At 42.2% G+C, this 13320-nt stretch overlaps 1 protein-coding gene across 1 annotated transcript in view; it reads right to left on the reverse strand.

The window, feature by feature from the left end:
- ADAMTS12 (ADAM metallopeptidase with thrombospondin type 1 motif 12) overlaps positions 1 to 13320 on the reverse strand; it is a 184366-nt gene that overhangs the window by 152398 nt on the left and 18648 nt on the right. The window lies entirely within an intron of this gene.

The raw sequence follows: 13320 nt of genomic DNA on the forward strand, positions 1-13320 counted from the left end.
AAAGAGAAAGTTGAGAACTATGAAAACTTCACGTTGTTGCTCTATACATTTTAAAACAAGAGGACTTTTCCTCAAGAGCTGAGGACAGTTAATGTAGGCATAGTATCTACTAAGGACATATAACACAACATAGGATATCACATTCATGTCAGCTTGAAATGATTCAGGGCAAGCAGAGTAGGGAAAGAAGGAAGGACAGCTGATATTAACCAGACTAGTAAAGAATTAACAACAGGAAATATGGTCAAAGCCAACTTTATAAACAACAGATCCTATCTAATGAGATTACAATTTTACATTTTCTAATCACATTTCCTAATGAGATTACAAGTTTGACCAGAAAAAAAAAATACAGTATGCTTATGACACATTTAGGCTTTGTAAGACATTTATCTTGGCACTTTTTGAAGAAGAATAATTTAAAAAGAGAATCAATGCTATACATATTCTACTGATTCAAAGCATGGCTAATTGAGAGACCTTAAAGGTATAATTATAAATGAAAAGACATTATCAGGCAGGTATATTTCTACCAAAATCCTCCAGAGGTATCTGTGTTGCACCCCTGAAACTGAACATTCTTATAAAGATTTGGAAGATGATACAGAAATATTCCTGGTGTTATCTGTAGATAATACAAAGGTTGTGGGATTGCTTCATTATCAGGAAGACAGGTGACAGACATGAAGCAGCCAGAGCCACTTAAAATCTGAGCTCCAGGAAACAGCACAAAATTTCTGTGTGGTCAAATGAAAAGTCACACAACACAGAAATTAAGCCTCAGGAAACAGACCTGTAGTCTGTGAAGCCACAACTCTGAGGCTTTTAGTGCCACCTTAGCCTATCTGAACACTGGCTCTTAACAAACCTCCACAGTCAAAAGGGTTAATGCAATCTTGGGAGACACAGCAGGACCTCAGAGTCCTTCCTAGCACTACCATCTATTGCTGCAGGTGCCTGCTTACATCTCTGCCAACTGTGCTTTGCCTAGGCAACCCATTTACCCTTCTTTCATCAACATTCAGGCTTCTCTCAGCACTGAAAAGCTTTGCCAGAAAGCAGGCAGCAGGCTAGTGTTGCTCTTTTTTTTTTCAGGGCTGCTACACCAAATGACAAGAAATGTCAGTATACACTTCAAATTGCATGTTGCTCCCTACCATCACACAGCAAGCAGTATTTTGTTTCATATTTTTCTTTGTGGTCTTTTTGTCTTCAGCTACCCATAGTTAGACCTTTATCTATCAGAGCTATATGTACAATCTTGTACTACAATCTTGTTATTCTTTTATCTGCCAGCATTGATTTGCCCACATCTGAGTGTGGTAGAATAGCTCACATTTGCTCAGAAACAAAGAAAAATGTATTTTTTTTTCTGTGACACAGCAACAGGCATTACTTCACCCTTCTCTCCAATTTTTGTATTTTGGCAAAACCAATGCAGCATCAATCTTCTTTCAAGTAGATTAAGAATCTCAGAGCTACGCTGTTTTTGCAAAGACATACATCAGCTCTGGGAAATCAATGACCCAAAGTATTTAAACCTGTCCCCAGCATCACCCCTTCAACTAGTATTCATTGATAAGTGTTTCTGAAGTGACACACACAGAGTACTTTAGAACAGAGTACAGGAGACAAAGTAAGATAAAGGCACATGTTGCAATGAAGGGGAAGATCCTGTGAGCTTCAAATCAGGCTTGTCAGCACAGTCCTAAGGACGTGACCTTGCTATTTTTCCCAGTAAGCTTAGAAGCATTACCATGCTTGCAGGAACAGTCTACACATTAAACAAACTGCTTGAAAATTAGCTTTGATTAGGTACCCAAGGGATTCTTTCCAACTGCCTGCTGTCTTTCTTACGGGTTTATTTCAACAAATATCAGCTGTGGGCTGCTAGAGTTTTCTGTATGCAAGGAGACAGTGTTTTCCACCTTAAACTAGACGATACATACCAGGTTAAAAAACAACACCCCCTCAAACCATTGTGGATGTAAACTCCTTGTCCTGGGTAAGAAGCAGTAATTAACACAGCAAAATGTCTGCTCTGATTACAAAGGAGGGAGAGCGCACTGGTCCTGAATCCTCATGTCAGACATCCGATTTCCACGGCTGCTTATGCCTCATGAACCACAACACGAAACAGTCTGGATTGCAGCAAGCAGACTTCCAGTGCTTCCACGTACCACCTTTGCTTGTAATCTGCATCCCCCTCCCTCCTCCTAGCTTTAGGATACTACTCCCAAGTGTCCCCAGCTTCTCCTTCCTGTCTCTTCTAGTTCCTCGCAGAGTTTATCAAACATGCTTCCTGATTTCTCCCATGGGGTCCTGACACTTTTCAGTGCCCTTACATTTATCATCAGCAGTCACATGGGCAAGTAGCTTGCTTCAAATCTAAGCATCAACACGACTTTCAAATGGTACTGAATGACATTTAAGAGTGCCAACACTACAATTGCTGCAACACAGTTCTCAACAAGACCACATACCCGAGCTGTGTGAAAAATGCTGAAGTTACACTCCTCAGTAAAAAACTTGGTCAGGTTGCAGACCCTGCCCTTAACATGCCTGGGATGTTATGTATAAGAAATACTGATTTTTATACCACAGATTACTCGTGTAACAGCTGTGTTGTCTAATACTGGTACAAAAATGGGAAAATTCAGAAGCACTATGTTCTTGTCTCATTACACACAAGGAAATCTGTGTCAACATACAGCCAAGGATCTAAAGTTTTCTGAACACACAACATCACAATCTGGTGTTTACTCTTCTCTTGGCTGTATCTTTCTCTTATCATTTTATTCCTTTTCTTTTACTGGATTTTATTGTGTTTTTTGTCTGTCTGTTTTGCTTTTTTGTTTGTTTGTTTGTTTGTTTTTTGGGGGGACACACGACTTTTATTTGTTCTGCTTTCTCTTTACCTGAATTTGCCTTATCATCTTGGGTCCCGCTTTTCTTCAACATCAGCTTTTTCACTAAAATGTAGAAGCATCTTATTCAATCACATTTTCGTCTTTAAAAACAATGCTCAAATTTGCGTAACCATTACCTCTTCAGCTAACTTCTGACTTCAGCTTTAAAAGGCTATCTACAAAACAAAGACTTGTTAACAATTTTTGGATGGGATACAGTAGAGTGTTATAGGAGTACATTCCAGAAAATGGCTTTCACAGATCACTACAATTTTACTAATCCTTACCCTTTCAGCTAACAAGATCATTCTGTCTTTTTTTTCCTCTGTCACCGTGAAGCAAACACCAATAGCATTTTTCAGGATTTTTCCCATATTTTCAATGCTTCCTTGGTAAAAAGGAAGTCCTTACACCAGTCTCCATCTTTATATTAAATTTCTCCACAAAAGGTCAACTGGCCCTGTCACACTGGGCATTTTCCTGCATTTTTTACAGCAATGTTCTCATTAAAGTGCTGAAGTAAGCTTTATTATGCAAAAATACAAGACTCCAACAGGGCGACAGGAAAATATGTACAAAGGCAGTGAGGCAGAGGGGACAGAAAGGTTCTCTCTAACTACCCACTGCATAGCTAGAAGAGAAACACCAGCTTTTTCCAGTTTCCTTTTTATCAGAACAAGATAATGCAGGGAAGAGAACAGTGGAATGGAACAGATTGAAAAACATCCTGAGATCTGCTGGAACCTTTTAACATAGGTCGAAGTGTACCAGACACACGGGTGTAAGTCTGCAGTCACTGCATCTGTCACCGTGCCAAGCACTCAAACATCACCAAACTTTCCTGACAGAGGTATGCCCACAGAGGACAAGAATAGCTCTTAAGAACATGTCTCATTACTGCAAAACATCACACTTTATGTACAACATGGCACAAGTGCCACATAAGTACCACTAACACAACCAAGCTCAAACCTTTCTCTCTACTAAACCTCAGTCTGAAAGCTAAGGTGTTTATTACTGTCATTAGCCCTTTTAGATGATGATTACATCCAACTTTTTCCAGAGATTATTCCCATATGGACAGTGTCTTTCTGAAATGAATCATTCCTATCAAGTCACCATGCTTCAAAAGAGGAATTAAGAAATAAAAAATAAATCAAAAATAAAAAGAACCACCCTAATCTTGAAAGGTAGTTTCCCTCTGTCTCAACTTGCTGTCAAAACTAAGCCTCTAATCGCAGCCTTTTGGATAGAAGGAGATGGCCCAGCTGTAAAAACTCATCAACAACACTGGTAACACAACAAGCATCAACCCTGTCAGACAAATTAAATGTAAACTCCGAAACAATATACTCAATATTATTATTTACTACAAATCATTCAGCAACCACCATCATTCTTCAAAGCAGGTATTACAAGTTCTATCCCGCACAGAGAACACAGTATTCTCACTCTACATACACGTTTTTGTCAGGTACCAGTCAAATGATGCTTCTGGTGATTCAGAAGAAGACAAAAGTGAAGCTTGTAAGCAAGCAGACAGAGTTTAATTCCTTGCACCTGCACAATCACAGGCTTCTTGCATGAACTTTGGCAAACCACTGAGCACCTCTATGCCTCCATTCTCTGTTTGCAAATCAGAGTTAACAATCCAGTGAGGTACGGAAGTGTTGCAATGAAGATAAACACTGCGAGATATTCAGCTGTTCCAATTAAGGAGACTACACAAGCACCTAAGACAGATCAAAAATCAATCTTTCACTTCAGCCATCCTCATGTGAGTTTAGTCTGCTGAGAACTCCTGCTGTGAAAGGGCAAGGTAGCAGTAGAGGATGCAGGAAACAAGTGGATGAAGCCAGGCTGTGCCACCCTTCCTTCCATCCTCCAAACAGCAACCAGTCCCCATGAGACCCGGTTGATCTGACTGGATGTGGGATGTGGGGGAAGCTGGCCAGCAAGTGAGAGGTGTAGGTTCTCTACAAGTCTGCCCACAGTCCAACCATGTCAAGAAATGTTTCAGCTTCAGCAATCTAGTTCTGCACTAGAAACAAAGAAGAAAAGCTCTCCCTCTAAGAACTCCCAGCCAGTTCAATCAGTCAGGGACTTCCCATTATAAGCAAGGGATTCGTCCCTTAGCTGTGACTGCCTTTTGCAAATATTCTTATGAGCTTTTATGGCTCAGAAAATGGTGTTTTTCTTGTGACAAAAGTCTCTGCTCTTCTCATACTTCAAATCCCCCTGGAGACACTATACCAAGCTGCTGCTGCACTACTGTTTAAATAGCCCTTGTACAGAGTAATTCATGTGCAAAACCAAACAATGTGCATTTAAACACTACCTCTAATTTGTATTTCACAACTTCTCATTTTAAGCAAGCTTCACAACATGCCTGATCATCCTAGGGCAGCAGCTAACAAGATAGGAGACACTAGAAGGGAAATGCATTTCCTGGAAGTTGCTGAGAACAGAGGGGTCGACACCTCTGGACCAGGCAGGCAACAACTGGGCTGACTGGATAGAGAAGCAATCTGGGCTGTTTTGGGAGCCAGAAAACCTGCCTAAGACTGCCATAGACAAGAAAAAGCAGCAAGGCCCAAAAGCAGCAATTGTGGGCACCTGCTATACCTGCTCACCCTGCTGTAACTATCACAGCTGCATTCCCAGCCCTGACCCCAGCATCTTGTGGGAGCATTTTGCAGATTGGAGGGGAAGGGGATCTGGGACAGTTAATGAGTGAGAAACAACTGAGTAAATCATCGGGGAGTAAATAATCTGGGATTACTCTCTCTTTTCCTTCTGTAACCACTGCATGGAACTACCCTTCTGGGTAAACCTTTGTCCTCATGACACGTAATAGAACATGAAGAACAGTGGTACAAGTCAGCCAACAAGTTTATGCTGCTGCAGAAAATGGAGGGAGCACATTTCATTCTTCAATGATACAGCAATACAAGAAACCAGAGATGGCCTTTGTCTCAGCCTTCTGCGCAAGACAGATCTGGAAGCACTACAAGGAAATTTTCTCTGATGTTGCCCAACACTTATGTACAGGAAAACAATTAGAATTTCTTGTTATCAACATCAACTTCACCTCTCTCTCTCTCTCTTCTTACTACAGTCCTAGGAGCACAAATTAGACTTTCAAAGATAAAAAAATAGAGACTACAGAGTAAGCAGAGTGTCTGCTCTCTAACTAAAAGCAGCGCAAGCCATAAAGAAAAGAATCCCAGCCAGAAAGTAAATAGTTTACTGCCAGACATACTTTCCCAGTAACTTCTTAAAGTGAAAGGTGACGCAGAGAGTCTTTACAGCCCTGGCTAACCAGAAAGTAATTCTCTAAACAGTTAATCTGACTCATACATTACAGAATTCAGCATGCATCACAGGATGTCCAGGCTTATCTATCAGCAACTCCAATGAACTGCGACCACAAACGAAATAGTGTAAGAAAAATCTTGTTTCAGGAACAGAAAGCAAATAATCTGAATCCTTCATGAAACCAACACCAAAAGGACACATGAGAGTACTAAAAGCTGTAGTGCTATTAAGCCTTTTAGACAAAGAGTTAGTGAGATTCAGCGGATTCTGAGCAGCACCCAGGGTCACTCCAAGTTACTCTGCTCTTGCAGACAAGTGAGGGTATGTCCCTGAGAGATATCAACAAAAGGTGATAGGCTGTAATTAGAACCTATCTAATTACAAAATCAGAGGCTGCATTTAGAGCAACTCTTCCCCCATCACCCTTTCACTCCTGCTATGTTTGAGACGTCAGCTCTCAATCAGCCTTCTCCTACAACCAAACACTTCTGTTACCACAGGAAGGCTTTTTTCCACCACAGCACCTTGCTGAGGAGAAAGAAGGATGCCTCTACCTGCAGGGAAGGAAGGGGATTCACAGCCTGCCTCCAAACCCACCAACCTCCTTGGTTTTGGATGGGAGAAGCCACACAGGCAGCCACCCCCAACTGCAAGCAGTGGCCAGAGGGAGTAACAGAAGAGCAAGCAATGAAGAGACGAGGGGTGAGCTGTACCAGACAGAGCAGTGTATGGCAGCTGACAGTCACACCTAAAGAAGCCTGTACTGCACTACAGGATTGCACTCACAAAGCTACAGGATGCCATCCATGGCTACAGGATGCCATCCATTACGGGAAAAAAGGATGCTTGTGGCAAAGTTATGTGGAGACAGATATCTTAATGTGCTTCAGACATCATACATTTTAAGTATGGCTAATGGATGCAGACCACTGCATACATAACAGCATGATCAGAGCAAAAGGAAAACTTTAGGAGGACCTTTTTCTTGCTTGGTATTTGTAAGTAAAATTACCATGGACTCAAGTTCTTTAGTTCATCCTTCTTGACTGATCCAGAAACCCTCACCACTCAGCTCAGACACCGTTCTTTTGATTGAAAACTGGTCAAGATGTGAACACAAGAAGAGGGGAAAAACTCATTTTCCTTTCTCATTCTCCGTTATGAAACACACCCCTTTCAGCATCCCCAGAATATCAATGCTCATACACTGGCATTGGCCACACGCAGCAGCGCACACCTCACGATCACTGCTCCCCAGAGCTCACTCTCTACAGCAGACAGAAATGAAATTTCTTTGCATCAGTGGATTGTATGGCAGGTTCATTTCAAAACAGGACAATGAAAGAGGTTATAAAAATGTTCCATGGCCCTTTCTGGAGCTCATGCTTGCCTCCTCCCCTTTACTGCATCGAATGCCAACGCACACTCTGTTGTGGGCACTGCACCCTTCACACACTGAAGTATTGAGATGCTCTCTCCTGCTTTTGTGTGCTTGACACTCTGCTATCCTGTCCTTGGGTCTCCTGAAGGAGGTTGGGCAGAAGCCTGATGAGGACAGGATATTTGAACAGGCCAAGAGTGATGTGATAGAGAAACTCCTCATGCAAACACTGTTTTCAGGATCTACTTCCTTTTCCCTCGCCGTCTACCACTAGTGATCAGTAGAGAAACATTTAATACTAGGGAACAGAAATTATCCATATGGGAAGGCAGACAAGACAGACTGAAAGAAGTGAGCTACAAATATGCTTTTTGCCTAGAACAATATTTTCTCTGCCACAACCAGCAGAAGAGAGGTTAATGCTGTGCCAGACTCCACAACAGCAATGCTGTGGAATCCACATCCCGCTGCCTGTGATTGAAAGGACCAGAGAATTATGCTACAGCACTGCTAAAGAGCAGGCCAGCTTTTGGTTTGTTTGCTGTTCTTTTAAAAGCTGTTAAGCAGTTTCTAAGGTTCTGCTGTAGTCTCCCTAAATATCTGTGTTCCCAAATAAAGCCATTTGTGAGTGGATTCTCCTAATGCATACTGCTGCTGAGTGCTCCCTGACACAAATCCTGCAAGAATATTGCTGGGCTCGCTCTCCTTTCAACATATATACAGAAACTGAAGCAGTGCAGTGTGTTTAACAGATCCCAGACAACTGAACTTTACAGCTGCCAAGATCTTTTCTCTGTAATCAGTTACACAAACAACATCCTCTCCTCCTTCTTCTCTCCCCCCTCACCCCCCGCTCTTTTTCTTTTCCTTTCTTTAAAGCTCTCTCCCTTTCTTCTTCTCCCCTCTGTCTCCCTGCATTATCCATAAGTGTGTTGATTTAGCTGATGTGAGGCATTTCTCCTGGTTCAGAAGTCTTTAGGGTATTTAGGGATTGTATTTCGGAAAGGTGTTGGTTTTATTCATTTATCTATGTTCCACTATCTGCACTCATACCGAATACAGGCACACTGTGCCCTGGAGAATCACATTCACTTTAGCCTCCGTATCCTTAAAAGAAAGATAAAGTTGAGGTGAGAGAAGGCGACTCACGAAGGAGATAAGATGCTTATCGATCAGATTTCAGAGTAGTGCTAAAAGGAAATGTCTCCACAGCTTGAAATCTGCTGTCATAGGTTCAAGGATGCCTAAATCATCTTCCACATTTAACTAATCTCATGGGCTCCAACTTCAAAGCTTGTTTACTTCTTGTCAGTTTTCCAGGTCTTCCCAGGAATGTCAGCCTGCTTGTTCCAAGAAGAGTCTGTGAATCCTCACAAACCTCTCTGCCCTGAGCACCCAAGCCACTACTCATGCAGCTAGAAACAGGACTTGAAAGAAAACCCTGAATCAGCAGATCCAGCTGCCAGTTCTCCATCGCAAAAACCGAATCTCACATGAGAATAGCAGGACTGGCTCAGACCACCATCCCTCACCCCTCAGTTTCCAACAACTGCCAAAGGCAGACACCTAGATAACAGTAAAATAGGATGAGATACCTACCGCTAGTTCTCTCTCTGCCTTTTTTTTCAAATAGTGATGAGAAATGCCTGCTCTGTTCTAAATTAACCTTTAGGTAAACAGAGGGAAAATATGGCTAATCTCTGGTCACTCACAAGCACTTTTTTCTCAAGGTAACTTCCTGCAAGTAATAAACTATGTTAGCATCAGCTAGTATATTTAAATCTTGTCTTATAGTTCCAATCAATGAGCTTTTAAAAGCAGAAGTTCCTATTACTTGCCAGGTTTATGAATTAACACCCCAGGCTATGACACTTCATTTTTTTGCCCTGCAAATTCAATTCTAACATCACCTATTTTAGCAGCCCATTCCTGTGGTAATGATACCTTCCAGCTTTGGGTCTTGGTGCACAGCTTATCACACATTTCTTATTTTTGTCCTGTAAGTATTAGCAAATAATTTAAATATAAGCAGCCTCAAAGGAGAGACTGAAGGGACTATGTAAACAGTCTTATTTCACCCAGTAATTTCCCCCCACCTGATATTCTCCAGACATATGAAGCCACATAATTCCATTGAAAAAATCTTTGCTTTGGTATTTACTGTTTTATGGGCTTCTTCCAGTACTCTGGAATGGAAGTTACAGTCTTGCCTGAGACCCGTGGCATATCTGTCCCACCACACTGCCACTAGCCCTGCGAATAAGTTTCTAGCATAACAGCAGGTTGCTGACATCTGGTTTATGCTGCAGTCTGTTACACACACTGCCACGCTCTGAAAACCTCTGCAATCACCGATGACTGCCCCCTTGTTTATGGGGTTTGCACTGATTCCTCTTTACTGCTGCCAAGCTAGACAAAATGGTCAACTATCCTGCAGTGAGATGGATATTACACTTAGCTCGCTGTTCTCCCGAGTCAGCCAGGCACAGCTCCATTTCTAATCAATGCATAGGAAGCACTGTAGTGCTGAAGCAGAACTGGGCATGGCTCAAAGCTTGACATCAAATTGTAGAAAGCCAGGTAACAATGACCTGCACTTACAGCTGGTAACCCCAAGTAAGATAGTGCACTGAAATACAGAGCTGCCATTAAACTGTTATTACAGCATCCTTCTGGACAGACTGTCCAACTGTGAGGTGAACAGGCTCGTGCTGTGCTGGGTGATGAACTGGCTCAACAGCAGAGCTCAAAGGGTTGCAGGGAATGGGGCTACATCTGCCTGGTGGCTGGACACTGGCAGTGCTCCACAGGGCTCAGTTCTAGGGCCAGTCCTGTTCCACAATTTTATCAGCAATCAAAGCAGGAATGGAATGAACCCTCAGCAACTTTGTCAACAAAGCTAACCTGGGGGGTGCTGCTGGCTGCTTGCAAGGATGAGAGGCCTAGGATGAGGGATCTAGATACCTCAGAGCACTGGGTGATCATCAATGGCATGAAGTTCAGCCAAGGAAAATGCTGGGTGCTGCACTGGAGACAGAGCAGTGCCAGACACAATCTGGAGGTGCTGGTCCACAGCAGGCTCAACGTGAGCCAGCAGTGTACCTGGGCAGCCAAGAGGGCAAAGAGCATTTTGGGGTGCATTAAACACAGCATGGCCATCCAGCCAAAAGAGGTGATTCTCCCACTATACTTATTGGTGCAGCCTCACCTTGAATATCAGGTGCAGTTCTGGGCTCCACAATATAAAGAGGATGTTAAGGTCCTTGAAAGTGTTCAGAGAAGGACAAGAAAGCTGGTAAGAGAGTCAGAAGGCATGTCCTGTGAGGGGAGACTGAGGTCACTTAGGTTGTCTTCTTTGGAGAAAAGGAGGCTCAGCGGCGGCCTCATTGCTGTCTGAATCTTCCTGAGCGGGGGAAGAGGAGAGGTGGGTGCCGGTCTCTGCTCCCTGGGAACTGATGACAGGGTGTGTGTGGGAATGGCACAAAGCTGCACCAGGGGAGGTTTGCACTGGAGATTAAGAGCAATTCCTTTACTGTGAGGGTGGCCAACCACTAGAAGAGGCTTCCTAGCAAGGTGGCTGATGCCCCATGCCTGTCAGGACTCAAGAGGCATTTGGACAATGTCCTCAATAACATGCTTTAACTTTTGGCTAGCCCTGAAGTGGTCAGGCAGTTGGACTTGATGATCCTTGTAGGTCCTTTTCAACTGAGCTATTCTATTCTATAGATCTGTGCCAAATACTGGATAGTAAATGCAAAACACTGGTTTGTAGAGACATCTTGCCACATACATATCATTAGCCTTGATAGCTGGACACAACTAGTTGGGCAGAAAGGCTGACAGGCAGCTTCCAAATGCCTAACATTATTTCTCTCAGTCAGCAGCAATTGCTTCCTGGCACAGCTGTGCTTCACAAACTGTACAAGTACCATGCCAGTATGTAAGTTAGGGCCACGATTTAATTCTACAGTGGAAAAATGACAGTGAGAAATACTACTGAATTTCCAAATTCAATACATACACAAATCCAACACAGATACATGGCTCATTATATTGCCATGGTCAGGTTAAATGACAAGGTCTGTTCAGGTATTTAATCAGGTTAAAAAGAAATAAAATAAAGGCTGTAACCACGCTTTTTTTGGTGGTTTTTGTTTTTGTTATTTGTTCGCTTTGATTTTGTTTTTAAAGTCAGATCAATTCGATCTTCTGACTTAGACAGATAAGGAACCCAAGTGTGACTTGCTCAGTCACAAGAACAGCCTGCATGAGGGCTGAGAGTCAGAAATGCCAACACGGACAGTCCATAAACTGCTACACTTCACAGAAATTCATCCTCTTTGAGATTGAACTATTACACTTCCTGTTTTTCTGATTTGAACTTTTAACTCATCCAAGACTTACCCATTTACAGGTTTTGTATGCCATTTCCCCTCTGTTCTGCATCTTGGGTCTTCATACTGTAGTGTCTGGATAAAGAATAACTTGCCATGAAAATGTTAGTTGGGACTTCATAGATCAAGGAACACAAAATCTTAACAATGGGAAAACACTTGTCCAAGGATGAAAAACGCAACTCAATTTGGCTAACTTTGGTCTCCACCAATAAATTGGAAATAGACAAGTTGTTTTGCTTACATTTTAAAATGTTTAATTGCCATTCAAGCTCTTTACAGAACAATCTCCTGAGAAGTGTTATAATAATCAATTTAACTGGAGCAAGTACCACATGCAGCAACATTCACAGGCATAATATGAAGGGACTATGCCAATATCTGCTCTGCCATCTTGTCTGAAGAAGATATGTCCTCATTACAAGAAAATAGCCCAAAAAATAACACTGCTACTGGGTTAGAGATCGTATTCCTTTCTAATGACCAGCAAAGCAGTTCAGAGCACTGCTACACCACAAATTTGACGGCCTAAAACCTCACCTGGGTAAAGAAGTGTAGCTGATAAACTGGCACTACATGCCTAGTCTCTGCGAGAGTATTGACTCTCTTACCCCTTTTCCTGGAAGACAGAAATAATTATTGCAAGCAGGGGCTTTGCAGTTAGTTATAGCTAATTTATGCTCCCCAGTTTCATTCCCTCCTCAGATTTGGATTGCTTCCCCCGGAAGCTGTAATGGACATTTAAGATTTATAACTCCCCTTTGCATCTTTCTCCTGAATTGCTAATACTCTCAGACTTTTGAACTCTTCTCCAAAGCTAAGTGAAATCCATTTTCTCAATTCATAGGGAACACTTAATTGGATAAACAAGAGGCATGTTGTCCCCATGGCTTAGCGAGCCATAAAAGAAGAAACATACTTTTCTCTGTGTGAGGAGAAACCTGTACGACTTTAATTCATCCCTTCTTTCTGGATGTTGGGATTGGGATCCTACTTTGAAGAAATAGCAGTAGCTTCCACTGTGCATTTTGATGCAAAAAAGGTTAAAATGCCTGTCACTTTTTGACAAGAATCTGCTAACAAACTGTAATTTAACTAGATTATACGAAGACATATCAAAAGCTGTCAGCAAATACTGAGCAACTCTAAACTGACACAACATAAAAGTCTGTTAGGAGAAGAAACACAGTTTCTCCCTGTGGTTGTGAGTTATTAGGAAAAAGACGATGTGTAGACAATGCAGTTCAAATGCTTTGCTGTCATCATAGACATGGCCAAGACTGCTAAATGCAGATTAAGATCTAATGAGGCCCTTTGA

This window comes from Aythya fuligula, chromosome Z, assembly GCF_009819795.1.
Source record: "Aythya fuligula isolate bAytFul2 chromosome Z, bAytFul2.pri, whole genome shotgun sequence".
NCBI classification, from domain to species: Eukaryota; Metazoa; Chordata; class Aves; order Anseriformes; family Anatidae; genus Aythya; species Aythya fuligula.